General features: G+C 41.8%; 1 protein-coding gene across 1 annotated transcript in view; it reads right to left on the bottom strand.

Annotated features, from left to right (window-relative positions):
• GALNT14 (polypeptide N-acetylgalactosaminyltransferase 14) overlaps positions 1-18834 on the bottom strand; it is a 223392-nt gene that overhangs the window by 190419 nt on the left and 14139 nt on the right. The gene's annotated exons all lie outside the window — the stretch shown is intronic.

Below are 18834 nucleotides of genomic sequence, written 5' to 3'. Positions count from 1 at the left end.
AATGGATGCATTTACATGGTTGAAAAAAAAAAAGGCACACAATGGAAAGTTTCCCTTCCACCCCTGTCCATCCCGAGTTCACATCAGCACCCCTAAAGGCAAACCATTGTTAGCTTGTTATGTTTCCTTCCAGAATTTCCCATGCCTATAGAAGCAAATGTGAAATATACATTCTAATTCTGCCTCACCCCCACTCCACCACCTTTTATACAAAAGTGAGTATTGTATACACTCTGTTCAGAATTTTTTCTTCATTTGGCACTCTGATAGGTGAAATATGGTATTTATATGTAGTTTTAATTTGGCTTTTTCCGAGGTAAGTTTGAGCATATCTTTCAACACATTTAGGGCCATTCATATTTCTTTTTCTATGACTTCTCTGGTTATATCTTTGCCTATTTTTTCTATAGGACTGAAATTCTTATTGACTCTTTGGAGCTCTTTATCTATTAAAGTGATTAGTCCTTTGTCATTTGTCTTTTAGGTTTACTTTATACAGAATATTTTTTACTATTCAGGTGATTTTGTTGGTTTTTTTTTTTCTTTCAATTTTTATCTAGTCAAATATATCAGATTTTTCTTTTACAGCTTCTGGATTTAAATCTTGCTTAGAATTGCCTTCTCTCTGTTTTCTTTTGGTACCTTTATAGTTTTATTTTTACATTTAAATCGTAGTTTTGTTTTGAATTTTATCCTGGCATATATATGGTATGAGGTATAAATGCAATTTTATTTTTCTCCCATAGGGATTTTTTAAACTTATAAGCTTTTCCTCCCATGACTTGAAATGCCACCTCTAACAAATACTAAATGATCACATGTATTTGGGTCTATTTCTAAACTATCCATTCTGCTTCTTTTAACTATTTGTGCATGTGCCTCCAACACTCTTTCAATAAATGAGGCATTATAGTAAGTTCTAATAACTGGGAGGGCCAGTCTTCCCACATTGTTTTTCTTTTTCAGAATTTTCCTGACTATTCTTATTTATTTTTTTATATGAACTTTAAGCTTACCTAATTAGATTGTATTAAATTTATAGATTGTATTTAGATTGTATTAAATTTATAAAGAGAATAACATCTATTGTCTTTCCATTGAACATGATATATCTCTCCCTTTGTTCAAGGCTACTTTTGTATCCTTTAGTAGTGTTTTTAAATCCTCTTATACACCCTATATATCTTTTTGCTAAGTTTATTATTGTTTTACATTTTTTGTTGTTATTGTAACTGAGGGCTTTTCCAATGTACATTCTATTTGATGTCTGTAAATACAAAAGGTATTGATTTCTGTTTACTAATTTTTGTACATTGTTACTTCACGGGATTCTTTTATTGTCTGAAAGTTTTACGGTGATTTCTCATATGTTCTCCAGTCATGCAGCCATGATATCTCACACAGTGACTATTGCCTTCTCCCCATTTCTCTCTTCTAATTGTTTTCTCTTGTTTAGTTGCAATGGAAAGTATCACCAGCACAATGATGAATAATAGTACTAATAGTATAGATCCTTATTCTTTACTTTAGTGAGAATTCCTCTAGTGTTTCCCCATTAAGAATGATGCTGGCTTTTAGTCCGAGATAGATGTATTTTTAGCATGTTAAGAAAGCACCTAGCTGACAGGAATAAAGACGCAGACGTAGAGAATGGACTTGAGGCCATGGGGAGGAGGAAGGGTAAGCTGGGACAAAGTGAGAGAGTGGCATGGACATACATACACTACCAAATGTAAAATAGATAGCTAGTGGGAAGCAGCTGTATAGCACAGGGAGATCAGCTCAGCGGTTTGTGACCACCTAGAGGGATGGGATAGGGAGGCTGGAAGGGAGATGCAAGAGGGAAGAGATATGGGGATATATGTATATGTATAGCTGATTCACTTTGTTATAAAGCAGAAACTAACACACCATTGTAAAGCAGTTATACTCCAATAAAGATGTTAGAAAGGGCTTCCCTGGTGGCGCAGTGGTTGAGAGTCCGCCTGCCAATGCAGGGGACACGGGCTCGTGCCCCCATCCGGGACGATCCCACATGCCGCGGAGCGGCTGGGCCCGTGAGCCATGGCCGCTGAGCCTGCGCGTCCGGAGCCTGTGCTCCGCAATGGGAGAGGCCACAACAATGAGACCCGCGTACCGCAAAAAAAAAAAAAAAAAAAAAAGCTATTAGAAAAAGAAAAGAAAGTACCTAGTTGCTCCTGCTTTTGTATGTATTTTTTTTAATAAAACATGATTGAACTTTCTCAAAGGCCTTTTCGACATCTATGAAGATAACCATATCACTTTTCTGCTAATGTTCACTAGTGTAAAACTGTATCTGCATTCCAGGATTAAAACCCTCTTGATTATGATTTATTAGTTTTCAAATGTATTACTGAAATTGTTTTGCCATTTTTCCTAGGATTTTTGAATTGATATAATAAGTGAGATTAGTCTTTGGCTTTCTATTTGTGCCTTCTTTGTCAGATTTTGGTAACTATTTCTCTTGTTTGTCTATGCTCTGGAATGTATTGGAATTGCCTGTTCCTTGGAAGGTTGATAAAGTTTTCTCTGTAAAACCATCTGGACTGTTTTTTTCTTATTTTGGGGTGGAGTATACCTGTTTGAAAAGGATTTTTTGTTTGTTTTTTTGTGTTCTGCCTTGGAAATTTTGGATTCTCTTCTTAGGTCAGTTTAGTAAATTTTATTTTCTTGGAAAATAATCTAGTTCATTCAGACTTTCAAATATATCTGCATAAATCTGAGTGAAGTAGTCCCCTGTGATTCCTTTAACTTCCTGTTTTTGTCATTATTTCCCACATATCATTTCTTATTTTATGTATCTGCAATTGCTCCCACATTCTGCTGATTAGGTTAACTAGTAGTTTATCTATTTCATTGTTGTTTTTCCCCAAAACCAGCTTTGAAATTTATTTCAACTGTTTCGCTAACTCATTAATTTTTACTTTTATCTACTTCTTCCTTCTGCTTTCCCTCTGCTATAATCTTTTCATTCTGTTGTAACTCCTTGACTTAGATGACTAATTCATGTTTTCATTCTTCTGTGTAAATATTTAAGGTCATCATTTTCCCTCTGAGTACTGCTTTAGCTTCATCACATCTGTCCTGATTTTTAGTGTTCTATCAATTGCTGTTTTCCAGAAAATCTGAATTTTCAGTTTCTAGTTTCCTCTTTGAGCTATGCATTAAAGGGGTCTTTTTATTTTGTTTTGATTTGATTTTACTTTTAGTGGAATGGTCTTTTGATTTTCTGACTTAGTATTACTTTCTAGCTTAATTGTACTGTAATTAGAAAATACTGCTTGTATCTTTTTTTCTAATTTGGGGGATTTACTGAGGTTATCTTTAGCCTCTAATAGATGGTCAATACTTGTGAATGTTTTGTGGGCCCTTGAAAGATGCATTCTCTTCATTTATTTAGTCTGTAGGGTTTGCTATTTATCAATCAGATCTGCTTTATTACTTATGCTAATTAGGTCTTCAATATTGATTTTTATTCTTGTCCAGTTATCTGGAGACCGAAACATGTAAATTAAAGTGATCTGTTACTAGTGTGCTTTGCTGTATTTCTCCTTGAATCTCCTGAAATTTGTTTTCTCAGTATTGCTGTTGTTTTCATTGTGAAATGCATACTTTAGCATAATGAAGTTCCTTTATCTCATTTAATGCATTTTAACCTGAATTCTACTTTTTCTGATGCAAGCCTGTGATTATTACTTTATTTCTATATTTACTTTTTTATTAACCTTTTAAAGCATTTTCCTGGTGTTCCTTTACTCATTCTTCCTGTAGTTTCAACCTTGCCATTTCACTTTCCTTAAGGGTGTCTCTCTCAACAACATAGAATCGGGTTGTGATTTATAATCCTATCCGAAAATCTTTTTAAAAGGTGAGTTAAACTCATTTATATTCAGCAGTATGACAAATGGGCTTGCTCCTCGTTCTCATTTTATATCATGTTTCCTGAATTCTTGGCATTATTTTTAGTCTTTCTGTGATTGTTTATGCCGTGGGATTCTTCTGGGAAGGCTCATGCTTTCATTCTAGTGGTTACATTTCATAACTAAAACATTATATACTAATCTTAATCTATGTCTTTAGACGTGATTTATGAGTCTTATACTACAAGCAAAGATAAAATTGGTATATCTCCTCCTCTTCCCCTTCACGTCCCTTTCCACAGAGGCATAGCAAAGGCATGGTCAGGGTAGGGAGAGAAAGAGACTTACATCCCTGGACACCAGTTATAAAAATGCATAGAAATTTAACACAGTGGCAGCTGCATGCAGGGAGGGAGATAACAAACACATTACAGAGCCCCTTGGCACCATTTACTCTGGCTAGGCTGCATCTCTCTTCCATCACCTGATTTTAATCAATAATATCATCTTTCATAATGTTTACCATTTATAAATATAATTACGCTTATATTACTTCATTTGTCAGCTCTAAATTACATCTTTTGACTCCCTGCTATTATCGAGTGAGGCATTCAGACAACTTACTTTTTCCCCCTTCCCCTTCCAATATTTGTTGGTTGTGTTATTTCTACATCATCAGGGCACAGAACATTTACACTCTCCTCTGTTGCTCTAATCCTTATATTTGTTTTAGCTTTAGTGTAGATTGACAGTTGGAGCTACTCGGCGCTCATCCTCACTCTTCCCTTTGTTGACTGAAGTTCATCCTCTACTAGTTTGCTCAGGAAGCGCTCATGGGAACAATATTCCCTGAGTTATCGCATGCTCAAAACTGTCTTTATACTTAAAAGATGACTAGGATGGATGGGAATTTTGGCTCACGTTTTTTTCCCTTGCTTATCTTGTAGACGTTTCACTGACTTCCAGGCGTTTCATGTTTCTGCAGAGGAAACTGGGGCCAACCTGATATTTTTCTCCTCATAAGTGACTTGATTTCTTTGCCCAGATTCCCAATGAATTCCTTTTCCTTTCTTTCTTTGCTTTTTTCTTGTCTTTCTTTCCTGCCTGCCTTTCTTTTCTTTCTTCCCTTCTTCCCTCCTTCCTTTAAACTGTCTTTTTCATGATCCCTTTGTTAATTCTGAAGTAATTTCAAACCTTAAAAAAAAAAGGTTGCAAGAACAATACAAGCTCTTACACTCCCCTCCACACAAATTCCCTAGATGAGAGCATTTTACTGTATTTTTCCCATTTGTGGAGAGAAAGCGAGAGATTTTTCTTGTGACATGATGTCTATCATCTCTAAATACTCCAGTGTATGCCTCCCAAAGATAAGGACCCTTCTAAGCAGAACCACCATACAAACCCTTCTGGTCAAAAAATCAACACTGATACAGCACAGCCTGATCCACAGGCCTAATCAAATATCTCCAACTGTCCTAACAATGTCGCCTTTCCCTTCCCGGTATAGGATCCTATCCACCAACACGTGTTCCATTTAGTTGTCATGTCTCATCAGTTTCCTCCAATCTGGAAAAGTCCCTCAGCCTTTCTCTGTTTCTCAAGTCCTTAAAAGTCTCAGTTACAGGCCTTCCATTCTGTAGGGCCTGGGTACATCCGATGCTTCCCCATGACCAGACAAAGGCCATGCATTCTTGGTAGGAATACAATAGAAATGCTGCTGTATTCTCAGTGCATCACATCTAGGGTACCCTAGGTCAACACATTCCACCACTATTCACATTAATTTTGATTACCTGGCCTAGGCGGTGTCTGCCAGGTTTCACCACTGACAATTCACCATGTTTCCATTGTATTTGATTACAATTTTGTGGGAAGCTATTCCGTATTGTGCCAATAACATTAGATCCTTATGAAACCTCCACCCACAAGACTTAGTATCCATTGACAACTCCTGCCTGTATCAACTACCATCATGATCGTTGCCAAGTGATGAATATCTATTTCCGTTATTCCTTCTACATTTCTCAGTTGGCATTCTACCATAAGGAAAGGTTTCCCCTTTTCCCCCACTTATCTGTTTATCTATATATTTATTGATTGATTTATTCATTCATTCATCTCTAACATGGATTCCTATTTTATACAATGGTTGTAAACTGATACTTATTTTACTTTGATGCTTATACTGTCCTTTGGCCCACGGATACTCCAAGCTGGTTTCTGTGTCCTGACAGGTTCCAATCTTTTCCTGACTTTCTGCAAAATAAAATATTTCAGGTTCATTTTACACTTTCTCTGCCCCATCCCTTAAATCAGCCATTTCTCTGAGGAGCCCCAGTAACTCCTAGTGGAAGGACAGTATTTAGAAAACAGGCTCTGAGTATTCAGTGTACACCCACGGCTGCTACAGTTCCACTGCCTCCAGACCATCTCAGCAGAATGAGTTAGGATGTATATACACATACACATGGATATTTCTAATTCCAATCCAGCACCCCACGTTCTTTCTAGCCCTTCCTCTTTACATGTTTATAAATCTCTTCTCAAACAGTGAAAACCATGGGTCCTGTTATCCTCTCTGTATATCTTTATTTGCTCAATAAATTAACTTCTGTGCCACCTCCACACCTACTCTATACTCTGCTGGGGAGGGGAGGAGAGGAAAGGGAAGGAAGGAGGGAGGAGAGAAAGTAGGAAAGAAGGGAGTTATTCCCTTCCCTTAATGCCTGAAACGTTCCAAGGCTATATCCTGGTGTTAACTGTTCTGGGTAATTTTCCCCAAAGCCCAAATTTGTGTTCTTTCAACATTTAGATATTAACTCCTCTTTTATATCATGAAAGCTTTCTTAATTTATATTTTAAACGTTTGTTCCATTCAATGGTTTTGTGTTTTCCTTCAGGGACTAAAAGGATGCTTTCTTTGGATTTCCACTGCATGTCTTCTATATCTATCATTTTCTCTCCCATCTTCATGAACACTTCTCTTATTACAATTGCATTTATTCACTGTACTCATTTCTACTGTCTATGTTCCACACTGAATTTTCCAGTGTCTATTTTCCCTTGAGAGCCTTCCAACTTTATCTTCATTTCTGAGATAGGTTTGCCTTTTCCCTCCTTATTTTCTCCTTGGGTTCTGACAGCTTGCGTTTCACCACCTCGTGCCATCCTGTCATCCTTTCCAGAATTCTTGTTTCTGCTTTGTAGTTTTTCTTCATAGAAATGATTGCTTCATTGGGTTCTTTAAATACGCTGTGAAATACCTGATTGAAATTTTCATCTCCTCCCTACATTTACATGGAAATGTTCCTTATTTGGGGTACTTTTTGTGGCTACTATTGACCTTTTTTCACTGTAATATCTTTGCTTCTATTCTACCAATATCCTCAATTTTTCATTTCTCTTTCATTACTTATCATTGTACGAGTGGATTTTCTTGGACCAGCTTTTTGCAGGAAGTCCCTGTGGGATAGAAGGAAGGACCAGGGTAGCATTTCACTATTAAAAAAAAAAAAAAGCTCTTTGTGAGAGGGGTAATGACTGGAAGGAGGCACAAGGAGACTTCTTGGGTGCTGAAAATGCCCTAGATCTTGAACTGGGTGGTGCTTACACAAGTGTGAACATATATAAAAGCTTGTCAAGCTAAAAAATAGTTATATACTTTACTGCATGTATGTTAGACCTCAAGAAAAATGTAGGCAGGAAGGAAGGAAGGGATGAAGGGAGAGATGACTATTTTTCTGCTGCAACAGAAATTACTTCCTGCAAATAGGTCTCTCTGGGGGATACTTTGTATCAACACACCTCCTCTGCTTCTCTAAAGCAAAACAGGCCCGGGAGGCACCTTCCTTCTGTTTGGCTCGTGCCAGTCCCTGCCCAGTGTTTGAAAAGAAGCGATACATCTTCAGGATGCCCTTGCACCTCCAGGACACACTCTCTGCCATCTGCTGCCCCGAGGCTCTCCTGCTGCTCTTCTAAACCTCTTCACATCTGCCAGTGGCCTCTCCCAAGCCCAGCTGCTTAGGTAGCCCTTGCACATACTTCAGATTCCACAGATTGTATCTATTCTCTAATTCCACTGAAAATGACATTTTGCATTTTTAAATTATTATTATTCCCCTTGTTGCTTCTGTATAATATCCAAGGACAGAAAGCAAGAGGTTGTCTTGCACAAACAACCATAGCACGCTGGAAGTTCTGTTTGCCTGTTCTACTGGGTTACCACAACATCTCCAACCAGTCACCCCGTGAGCCTCAGTCTCCCCAAGAGCAGAATGGGCAGAAGGAACTGCTGTCCTTCTCGAGCTCCTTCTGAAGATGATCAAAGCAGAGTATGGGAAGCGCAGACAGAACGCAAGTCTCCCTGCTATTCGGGAGGGTGCTTTCCGTGGTGCTGATCGCTTTACCTCCCATTCTACTTCTCCTTTAGCACCAGCTCTTCTGTAGACCACCAGCCAGGAAACAGCTGGTTCTTTAAGACTAGACTGCAGACTCTCATCCCCTCCCCAACACCACCCACACTCACACCCACAGACGTAGCAGATTCTTCAAAATACCAACTTGCTGGCTGCCCTGTCTCATTCCTCTTGCTGGCTGCAAAAGTAGCAGTAGGAATGTGCCGCTACTTGGCACCATCCACCTGGCTGTGAGCAAACACAGGCTCCCAAAGACAGGCGGTGTGATTTAGGAAATACCAAACCCATGACCCCATGTGAACCCCAAGATTTCAGGCTGCAGATGGGCAATGTCAAATCACCCAGGACTCTGCCGTCACCGTATCAGTCACAAATGTTCACCCTTAGTAATTGAAGTGGCAGATGGGAACATAAATTCTTCAAAAGCAATTCACTTGCCAAGGACTAGGGAACATTATGAATGAAGTGTGAAACAGTAAATTTTTCCAAGTCGGGAGGCCAGACACACCCACTCAGCTGTACAAACAGGCTCTAGAAGACCCGACCTAGTTTTCCATCCGGATGAGAACCTTCCCGGCTGATTTCCAGGCATACACAAAGGTTTGTCCTCTCTTCCTTCTGCTACCCCTTCAAGGAAGGCTCAGAACTACAAGAGTGAAACTCAAGCAAGACAAGATGGGTAGGAGCATTGGGCATCCCATTTTTCCAAAAGAAGGAGGATAAAAACAACCCTTTGACAAGATAATCCTTTGAAGTCATATGCCCTCTTTCAGAAGCCTCTGTGGAATGCGAAGAGTCTCCTCGAGGAATGAGAAGCATACAAGTGTTCATCGTCTGCATGCTCTGGGGTGCTTTTCATGGCTGGAGGTTCCGGCAGGCCCCCAGCATCCTGCCAGCAGCCCCCAACTCCCCCCGGAGCCCTGCATTTGATGGAGGCCAACACAGTCAGCTTGGAACAGGCAGAATGCAAAGAGCTTGGGTCAGGCGCCAAGAGGCCAGGTTCCAGATACGTTCCACCACCAATCAGCTGAGTACTCTTGAGAGGGTACCTTCTCCCGAGCCTCAGCATCCTCAGATGTAAGGAGAGCAAGTGGGTGTGACAAACTCAAAGGCTCCCTGCTTCAGCAAGCGAGGATTCCGGTTTATCCCCCGGAGCCCGGCTGTTACCTCACTCTCAGCTCTGATACCCCTAACCCCACACCGTAAGAGAAGGCCTCACGCTTTGTGAATCCGCCACCACTTCTCCCAGGCCTGGAATGCTTGCTGTTACTGTGGCAAAATGCAGTCATTACTTCAAAACCAACAGCAATGGCAAACGGCAGAGAAAATAAAACTCACCAAACTCTTACCGCAAAGCCAAACCCGCAAACGAAAGAGTGGAGGAAGTGACTGTCTAAGTAACATTTCTCTAAAATGCCCAACTTTTGCCTCTCCACAAGAGACAGATAACAGAAGAAAACCACCCATGGAGTCGGAAAGTGCATCATCCCTTGTTCTCAGATGAATCCAGGCTGCTAACAGCGCTGATACTTTTAGAAAACCAAAGACAAGGAATCTCAGGCTTAAAAAGAGCCTGTCAGAATGTGAAATGATGCCCTTTCTCCCTCCTTGACAGTGTAAACTGGTTTGGCTCAAATTATGTCCAATTAGGACACAGTGAAAATGAAATACACAGAAGCACAAATTCACAGAGACGCTTGCACCCAGGCACGGCCCCTCCGTCCTCCGGCAGTGCGGACAGATTGGAATGGACACGATGCGATACAATCATTAAACATCTCTCCAGCTTATTTGCTTGCAGTGTGTCTCAATAATGTGTTATGAAGTGTGTTTGTAATTGGCTACTGCCGATAGCGGTCCTTGAGAGCGAAATGGAGTGTGTCTAAATGCAGACAAAGCTACTTAGCGCGCCAGGACAAGATGGGACGCTCCTCACAAGGTCCAAATGGGATACTTGGGGCTTCTTCCACCCCTAGCCTGGGAGCGAGAAAAAGGAATAATCTGTCTCAATTTTCTCAGCTCCAGAAACAATATTTATAAAATAGAAGGTGGTTTCAGAGCTCATTTATTTTCCTGGTTCACAGTACCCACTCTCTGCTGACATCATTTTCTAACCAATTTTATTTCCAACCATCACAGGAACAGCCTGAGTTCTACTTGAAATCGTTAAAAACAAATCCATTCTTTCCTTGTCTTTGAGCCCCATCTCTTTTTTAAAAAAATGGTTTAATTTCTGCACTGCCTTTCTTTGAAACAACATTTCAGGGGTCTGAAGAGCCAACTCAATCCTTCTTTCTCCCTGTCTTCCCTCCTCAATCTCTTTAGTCCCTGTAAATGCAAGAAGCACACAGATCCCTCCTCCTGGCCCCCATTTCTAGACACTCCCTTTGTTGGCTAATCAAGTCAAAGATGGCCTACCTGTAGTGACTCCAAAGGACACATCGTCCACACAATAGGCATCTTGGAAACTGAACAGGCCAAGGATTTAAAAAGTCACAAAAAAGAAAGAACCCTGTTTCTTACCCAGAAGTCAATCTTTAATGAGCAAAATAAAGGCAGAACAGGAGCTACCAAGCCTGGTTCCGGCTTCCATGAAAACTGTGGCCATATGCTGGCAGAGGGGACAGTTAGCGCTGTCTCCCTTGGCCTGAATGCTGGGGAAGGAGTGACAGCACATGCGCTAGATGTTAGCCACCGCTTGCTGTGTCCTTCCCCTGGCCTCCCAGTAGACGACCATGGGAAAGAAGACGTGCTTTGTCCTGAGGGGAAGCCATGTTAGCCCTGGCGACCACCACATTTTTTTCTTAAGTGCTCAGAAAACCATCTGTTCAAAAATTGGGAGGGACTGATATCAAGCTGACTGGTCTTTTTCTCTGAATGGGAAAAACTGACTCTGCAAGACTTATATCAACTCTCACACAGGCACTAGATTCATGAGGGAAAAAAATCTGCAAGTCAGATTTTCAAAGATATGACTCAACCTGACTCATGTGGATTAAGGGAACTTGGACTGTAACTCCAAAGCCCTGGATGACTTGGGGTCAAGGACTTTAGTCCTCCCTCATGTGTGTAGCCCATTTGTAAGACAGAGCTAGACAAGCCGACCCTCTCCCTAGAGTCTCCCAGCAGAGCCAGAGAACTGAAACCAGTGAGCACCCCAGAGCCTCAAAGGTGCAAGCTGGGCTGAGGCAGAAAGTATATGCTGTCCCCCTGCTTCCGCTCCGAAGCCCCAGGGAACCGTCCAGGCTGCAGACGGGGAAATGCCATCGCTGAGCTGCCCGGGATTCTGCAGGCGCAAGCCCCAAGGACACCAGGATGGAGGCCTCCCAGGGCAGCTACCCTGAAAGGCTTCACAAGTCTCCGGGGCAGAAGGACCTGGGCTTACACTTTTATTCCCACAAGGCTGAGTTCATCCCTGGACGCACAACAGATATTCATCCTAAACACGTGTAGAATTTAATCTGTTCACTAAATCGACGGCAGGAAAGCCCCTCTCTGCTGGTTCCCAGGCTGGTTTGACTGGGACAGCGTTCCTGTCCACCCCCTGTGTGGCTTTCACCCAGGACTTCAAACCACAACCCATCAAAGCAACAATAAACTATAATAAACTATCAAGGGCTACGCAAATCCCACCCCTCTGGAGACTCCTGAGCTGCACCCTAAGAGTTTTTGTTTCCTTTTAAAATGAGGTGAGATGATGCAGGTAAATAGATGTTTGCTTAAGACTTTTTTTCAAAGGGCCTTATCTGGCTTTCTTCACTTGTCTACGCAAGATGAGTTTCAATTTGACCCTCTCCTCCTTTGTATCTATTTTGCTTCTCTCTCATGCCTTATTTACTGTTTATTTTTTAAACAGGCCACCAGAAGCACCGGTACCAAGAGCACAGCCTCTCACACGGCTGTTGCCTCCACCAACAGGGCTGGGCGCCTTCTCTCTCTGTAGCTCTGTGTATTTGCTTCTTCTCTTTTCTTCTTTGTATCCCTCCTTATTCCTCAAAGGACCTGAGCTCCTATTTCAGTCCAATTCTGCAAAAGGCTGTCCTTGGAGATGGCCAGTGGTCACATTCTGCCCATTCAGCAGAAGGTCCTTGAAACATTCCTCCCGGCGAACCGGCTCCAGGGTGCAGGGGAGCAAACGTACCGAGGTTACTTTCTTATTCTGATCACTGTTTGAGCAAATTCTGGGCAAAAACCTATGCGTTTCAGCCACACTATCACATGGGAGTCAGGCCTCCGACTCAGCTAATAAATCACGGTGGGCGTTTTTTTCTTTTTCTTTTTTTTTTTTTTTTTGCGTTATGCGGGCCTCTCACTGTTGTGGCCTCTCCCATTGCGGAGCACAGGCTCCGGACACGCAGGCTCAGCAGCCATGGCTCACGGGCCCAACCGCTCCATGGCATGTGGGATCCTCCCGGACCGGGGCACGAACCCGTGTCCCCTGCATCGGCGGGCGGACTCTCAACCACTGCGCCACCAGAGAAGCCCGGTGGGCATTTATTGACCTGTGACCTTGAACAAGTCACTTAGCTTCTCATTCCTGCTCTTTATGTAAACTGGGGAAGAGGCTGCCTAACACAGAACATTGGATGGAGAGTAAACGAGATGTGTGGGACGGCACCAGGCACAATGTTTTGTAAGGAACTGGTATTTAATAAATTCTGAAAAACACGAGGATCTCTTGAATTCTTCATGAGCTAGTTTTTGGGACAGGCCACAGTCTTCAACGCAAAATGGCCAACATTCACGACCTAGGTCATATTCCAGTTCTCTGCACTTGAAAGGACATCTGATAACATCTTGGCAATGAATTTCCCAGCAACCCAGGGTCCACCTGGCTTCCTGTCCACTCTGTGGAACAAGATCCCGTGTCACTCTCATGGTCCACAACACCACTGAGTCTGTCCCTAATTTTACTTCAAACCTTCTCCTTCCTGCCACCCCCAAATTCTCCCCTTTGATCCTCAGGCTACACCAAGTCTTCTTTCCTCTGGTTAGAGAACCCCATCTCCATATGCTTCTGGAACTCTTACTTTGTGATGGACTAAACCTACCAGCCCCTAAATGACCCCATAAGGAAGTAATTTTGGTCTAGATAAATTAGGCTAACACAGCAGTATTATTATATGCAGCTACTATAAAATCACAGTAACACTTCTCAATGCAAAGAAATTCTTTCAACACTAAAGCAAAACCCCCTCTCCTAGAAGGTGACAAGATACAAAAGTCGATGCAAAGACTCTATCTTCTCATCTTCCTCCTAGAACTGAATTGCTTTACAAAGAAACCTAAATTTCAAACAGAATCTGCTGAGAAGTTTCTGAAAATTCATTGTTGAAAATTCAGGAGTTGATGAAGGAATTTTGGACAACGGTCTTGAATGTGTCCCTGCTGACAGTTGAGAGTTGTTTCACTCAATGTCAATCTAACTAACTGCAGGTTGCTGTTGTGAGCCTGGCAGCTGCTGAGGCCAGCACACGGGTGTGGTCTGGAGTCTGTGATGAGAGAGACCTCAGGTCTTGCAGAGCTGGGTGGAGAAAGCGGATGCAGGGCTGAAAGAGAGCCTGGAGAGGAGCAGCAGAGAGGCAAGCTCAGAGCTCCCAAATCCTGTGGGCAGCCTGGCCCAGAGTGGGATGGACCCCGGGAGGAATGCAGCTCAGCTGGCGAGAGTGTTCAGAGAGGACTTCCTGCTCTGTAGCCCACAGGAAGGACTGGAAGCTGAACAGGCCTGCCGAGTCCCCTCTAGCCTGAAGCCAGGGCAGCTCAGGGGTTCCTTCTTGTGTCTCAGGGAACTGACCACCTGCCAGGTGGAACCACACCAAAGTACAGGAGCAAAGACTGTAATACCGTCACCACTCTCTGCTGCTCTTACCTGAAGGCAGCTGGTCCTGAGGCTCATCCAGTAGACAAACGTTCCCCGTAGAGGGGACCAGGAGGCAGAGAGATGAAGGAGCAAATCATTTAGAAGTGGGAGCTGCTGGAGGAGGCAAAGGACAACACAAGCAACACAATAACCGCACTTAATAATGCTCAACTACAACACCAAACAAAGAAGACTTTCTGGAACTAAAAATCATGATTTTCAAACTAAAAAGCTCATCAGATGAGCTGAGTAAATGGACGGTCACTGTACCAACCTGAATCAGTGGCTCAGAAGAGCAAATGGAAAAAAGATATCACAAGAAGAGCAAAAATACAAAGAAATAGCAATCGGGGCAAAAAAGATATTTGGATAACAGATCTATTCGGAAGACCTAATTTGTGCGTAAGAGTAATCCCAGGAGGACAAAAACGAACAAATAAAGAACAGACAAGAATTAAACAAATGAAAGTAGAGGGCTTCCCTTGAAGTCTGCAGATGGAACTGAGCTTCTTGCAGGAGTCATGGGAAAGGACATACCCCAAAGTATGTTCCTAAGTTCCAGAGATAAAGAGGAAATCTCACAGGCTGCCAGACAGAAAGCACAAGTGACTTACAAATGAAAAGCAGTTAGCTATCAAGTTTCCCTGCCATCTGCAAAACGGGAGTCTAGAAGACAGCAGGAAACCAGCCACAGACCGCCAGTCATCGAAGCCAGCGGTTATCCACCTGTCTGATTTGTAGAATATTTGTGGATATGCAAGGGTTCATAGAAAATATAACCCACATACCCCCTCTAAGGAAAATACTCAGGTCAAAAAATGAATGAATTCAAACAGAAATCTCAGGATGAATGAGATGAAAACAGTGGTGAGTGATGAACCATGCAATTTGCACGGCTGAATCTAAATAGATAGTATAAAGTGCTGGAAACATGTAACAAAAGGGACAAATAAGAATACTTGAAAAAGAAGTGGCACTCTGCAAAGAAAAACTTGCCATTTAGCTCTAGAAGTGTTAAATTATCTTAGCAAAACCTAGAAATTAGTGGGGGTGGAGGTTGGGAATAAAAGCCTTCTAAAGGTCTGGCAGATTTCAGTGTAAGAAAGAGTAAGGAAGTAAAAGTGCTCCTAAAAGGCTCAATGCATTAGACTGAAAATAAGTAAATAAAACATCTTTGTGGGGAAAACTCATCCATATCTTGTTTTTATAGAAACATCTATTTGAATGTCCTGAAAAGAAAGGTAACTGTCAGTGTTGACGGTATAGTAAGATATCTGCATTTAAAAAGGAAACAGAAGTTGAAATAATGACTGGCCAAACTAGTGACAATAATAAAAAGGAGAAAGAAAAATAAATAGTAAATATTCAATATATCAATTATTTCACTAATTATGATAGGCTGAATATTCCTATTCAAAAACGACCATTTTCAGGCTGGACTGAAAATTAAAAATAGGTGTTCAAGGGAGTCAAGGGCTACCATCGAAGAAATCAGTATAGTTTCAGAGCTGAGTTTTTATGTGCCCATTAAAGGACAGATATGTCAAAGTTATTTAAACTATTATTTTAACTATTTTACATTAAAAAGAAACACAAATCTCCCTAATTCATTTTATGGAAGCAGTATATTCTTAAATCTAAACCTTGATAGAGTACCAAAAAAAAAAATCTATAAATTAAGCTAATTCATGAATATAGCTGTTAAAATTCCAAACAAATGCCAACAAACAAAATCCAGTAGTAAAAATAAAAATAAACTATAACTCTAGAGGGTTTATCCCAGGAAAGCAAGGATGGTTCAAAATAAGGAAGTCAAAATATTTCACTGCATCAGTCAAACAGAAACATTATATGACTCAATCAAAATATAATTAAAAATACAAAATTATTTCTAATAAAAACTTGAAGCAAAACAGGAAAGGAAACCACTACAATATGGTAAAGAATATTTCATAAATGTGAACTAGTAAATAGTGAAATACTACAGCCATTTGCATCAAAAGCAAGAAAAGAGTCTTGTATTGCCATGTTATTTCATTTTGAATGTTCTCATGAAGGTGACAAAACAAGATAATGAAATAATCAATCAATAATCTTCAGAAAGAAGAGAGAAATTTAACTCATTTTGATAATGATATGATTTTATACCTGGAAAATCTAATGAACTAATTAACAAGTAACCCCTAGGTTTAATAAGAAAATTCTGGTAAAAAGTATGATATTGATATAGTAAGAGATAAACAGATCAATAGAGCAGAGTGGAGTTCCCAGAACTAAAACCCACTGTTTAGGGGAAATAAATATATGACAAAGGTGGTATTTCAGTTAGTGGAGGGAATGATGGCTTGTTTAATTAATGATATTGACACAAAAAACTATCCATTTGGAAGAAAATGGAGTTAAATCTCTACCTCAGACTAGAAATAAAAATAAAATCCAGATGGACTTAAGATTTAAAAGTTTTTTGAAATTCATATAGAAGAAGAAATTTAGGATGTTCTATATACAACCTAGTAGTTAGGAAGATCTTTTTAATAAGACAGAACATTCATTAACTAATTTTTTTTTTTTTTTTTTTTTTTTTGCGGTACGCGGGCCTCTCACTGTTGTGGCCTCTCCCATTGCGGAGCACAGGCTCCGGACGCGCAGGCTCAGGGGCCATGGCTCACGGGCCTAGCCGCTCCGCGGCATGTGGGATATTCCCGGACCGGGGCACGAACCCGTGTCCCCTGCATCGGCAGGCAGACTCTCAACCACTGCGCCACCAGGGAAGCCCCACAAGTTATTTTTAACTTCGTACATCAGGAGTATATTTCCATGCCCACTGGGTCAGGTACTTTCCTAGTCTAGCTTCCCAAGAAGATAATTTGGAGAGAGGCATGGTGGATCAGTCACACATCTCAGGGAACGCCAGCCGGCCATCAGCCTTTGGTCTACCTGGCATATATAAGAAGAAAGAAATCTCCCAGGCCCTGATCCCCATCCATCGTCCTGGTAACACCAGGCAGGATATCTTCACTTCTTCATTCCTTGAACGAATGCATACAGACTCAGGTCTTCTGGACTCAGAAGATGTGACTATTCTACATGACTGCTGGTCACAGCCCTGCCAAGACCTCATTGAAGAGGATGTAGGTAGAAAAGATGACTTCACCACGGGGCATTTCTCTAAGAGCAGCTACATGAACTAAAGATGAAAATAGGTGGTCAAGAAAAGCCAGAACCAGCCTTGGTGAGAAATAGAGAACATAAACAGCAACTCTCATTTAGGCCAGGGAGTAAGAGAAAGGGAATGCCACACTGAAGTTTCCCTGAATTGCCCCTTTAAGAGCAATTAGCGAACTGTGAGCAGTTAAAATCCTTAAACCAAAAATATTTCCTGAACAAAGTCCACAGTGAGTAGACCATAATATTCCCAACTGAAGAGATCCATTTACTTTCAGACACATTCGATTCTGAAAACAAACATAAGCAAATGGCTTTATTTTCAAACTCTTCCACTGTCTGGGCTGCTCCTGGTTTGCATGGACCTCTGGTCATTCGTGCCGAGTACCACTGCCTCAGGAAGACCTTCCCCACCCCTGCCAACCACACAACTGCCCTTTCTCTAAATTCCTACAGAATTTACTTCCTGTTCTACAGGAAGATATCCTAGATTTGCTAGTCCATGGCACTGCTCACGTCCCCAGACTGCACCCTAACACACTACAGGTATGGCAGGATAACGTACCGGGATGTTCATTTGTATTCGTTTTCATTCCATCCACTCACTCCCACCCCAGCCTTGTCCCAGCCCCTAACCTCAGCATACAACCTGGACAAGAAACTCCCTCACTCCCAGGTAAGTGGTACATAAAAGCTGTGTTGAAAGAATAAGTAGCCCAGAAGGTGATGGAAAAAGGGAATTCCTCCAGCTTGGAAAGACAATGAAGGTAACCAGTCCTGAAAGTGGTGGGTGCCCCAGGGGGCAGCAGGGTCCCAGAGGCATGGCTGTCTGGTGCCCCAAGGGAGGTTGGGCCCTGGGCTCTGGGCTCCCAGCATCACAAGGAACCCACTAGCCCGAGAGCAACAGAATGATGAGAGCTTAGTCAATGATGTTACAGACATGACCATGATGCTCACAAGGTTCTAGGCTCTTCCCACATCACCAGGCAATGAGGATCCTTGTGAAGCTGTGAGTAGGAGAGGAATTCCCCACTCCAACCCGGGAGAATAGGAGCTCTGAACCAAACTGAATTCAATAAATAGGGAAACGTGGCACCAACTCTAGACCCCAGTTCATGAAGTATGATTCATACTGGCTTTTTGTGAGCAAGAGTTAGTTGCTATCTGATGCAGCGCTTCTCAAATGTTAATTGCACAAGAACCACCTGGGGGTCTTATTAAGATGCAGATTTTGAATCAGTAGCTGTGGAGTGGCCTGAGAATCCGCATGTCTAGCAAACTTCCACCCCTGGCCCAAGAACTACACTTTGAGAAGCAAAGGTCTAAGGCCAGGGTTAGCAAACTTCTCCTATAAAGACAGTAAAAATGTCAGCTTTGCGGGCCACCTAGTCTCCATCACAGCTATTCAACTCTGCCACCCACGGCAGTGTGAAAGCAGCCACAGACAATACATACCGAGTGTGATGGTTCCCATAAAACTTTATTTATGGACACTGAAATTTATTTATTTATG

The sequence above is a fragment of the Aethalodelphis obliquidens genome, unplaced genomic scaffold (assembly GCF_003676395.1).
Source record: "Aethalodelphis obliquidens isolate GAN/ISIS:26980383/991018 unplaced genomic scaffold, ASM367639v1 scaffold12, whole genome shotgun sequence".
In the NCBI taxonomy this organism is placed as follows: Eukaryota; Metazoa; Chordata; class Mammalia; order Artiodactyla; family Delphinidae; genus Aethalodelphis; species Aethalodelphis obliquidens.
Note: the sequence above shows the minus strand (reverse complement) of the source record. Positions and strands in the feature narration are given on the sequence as shown.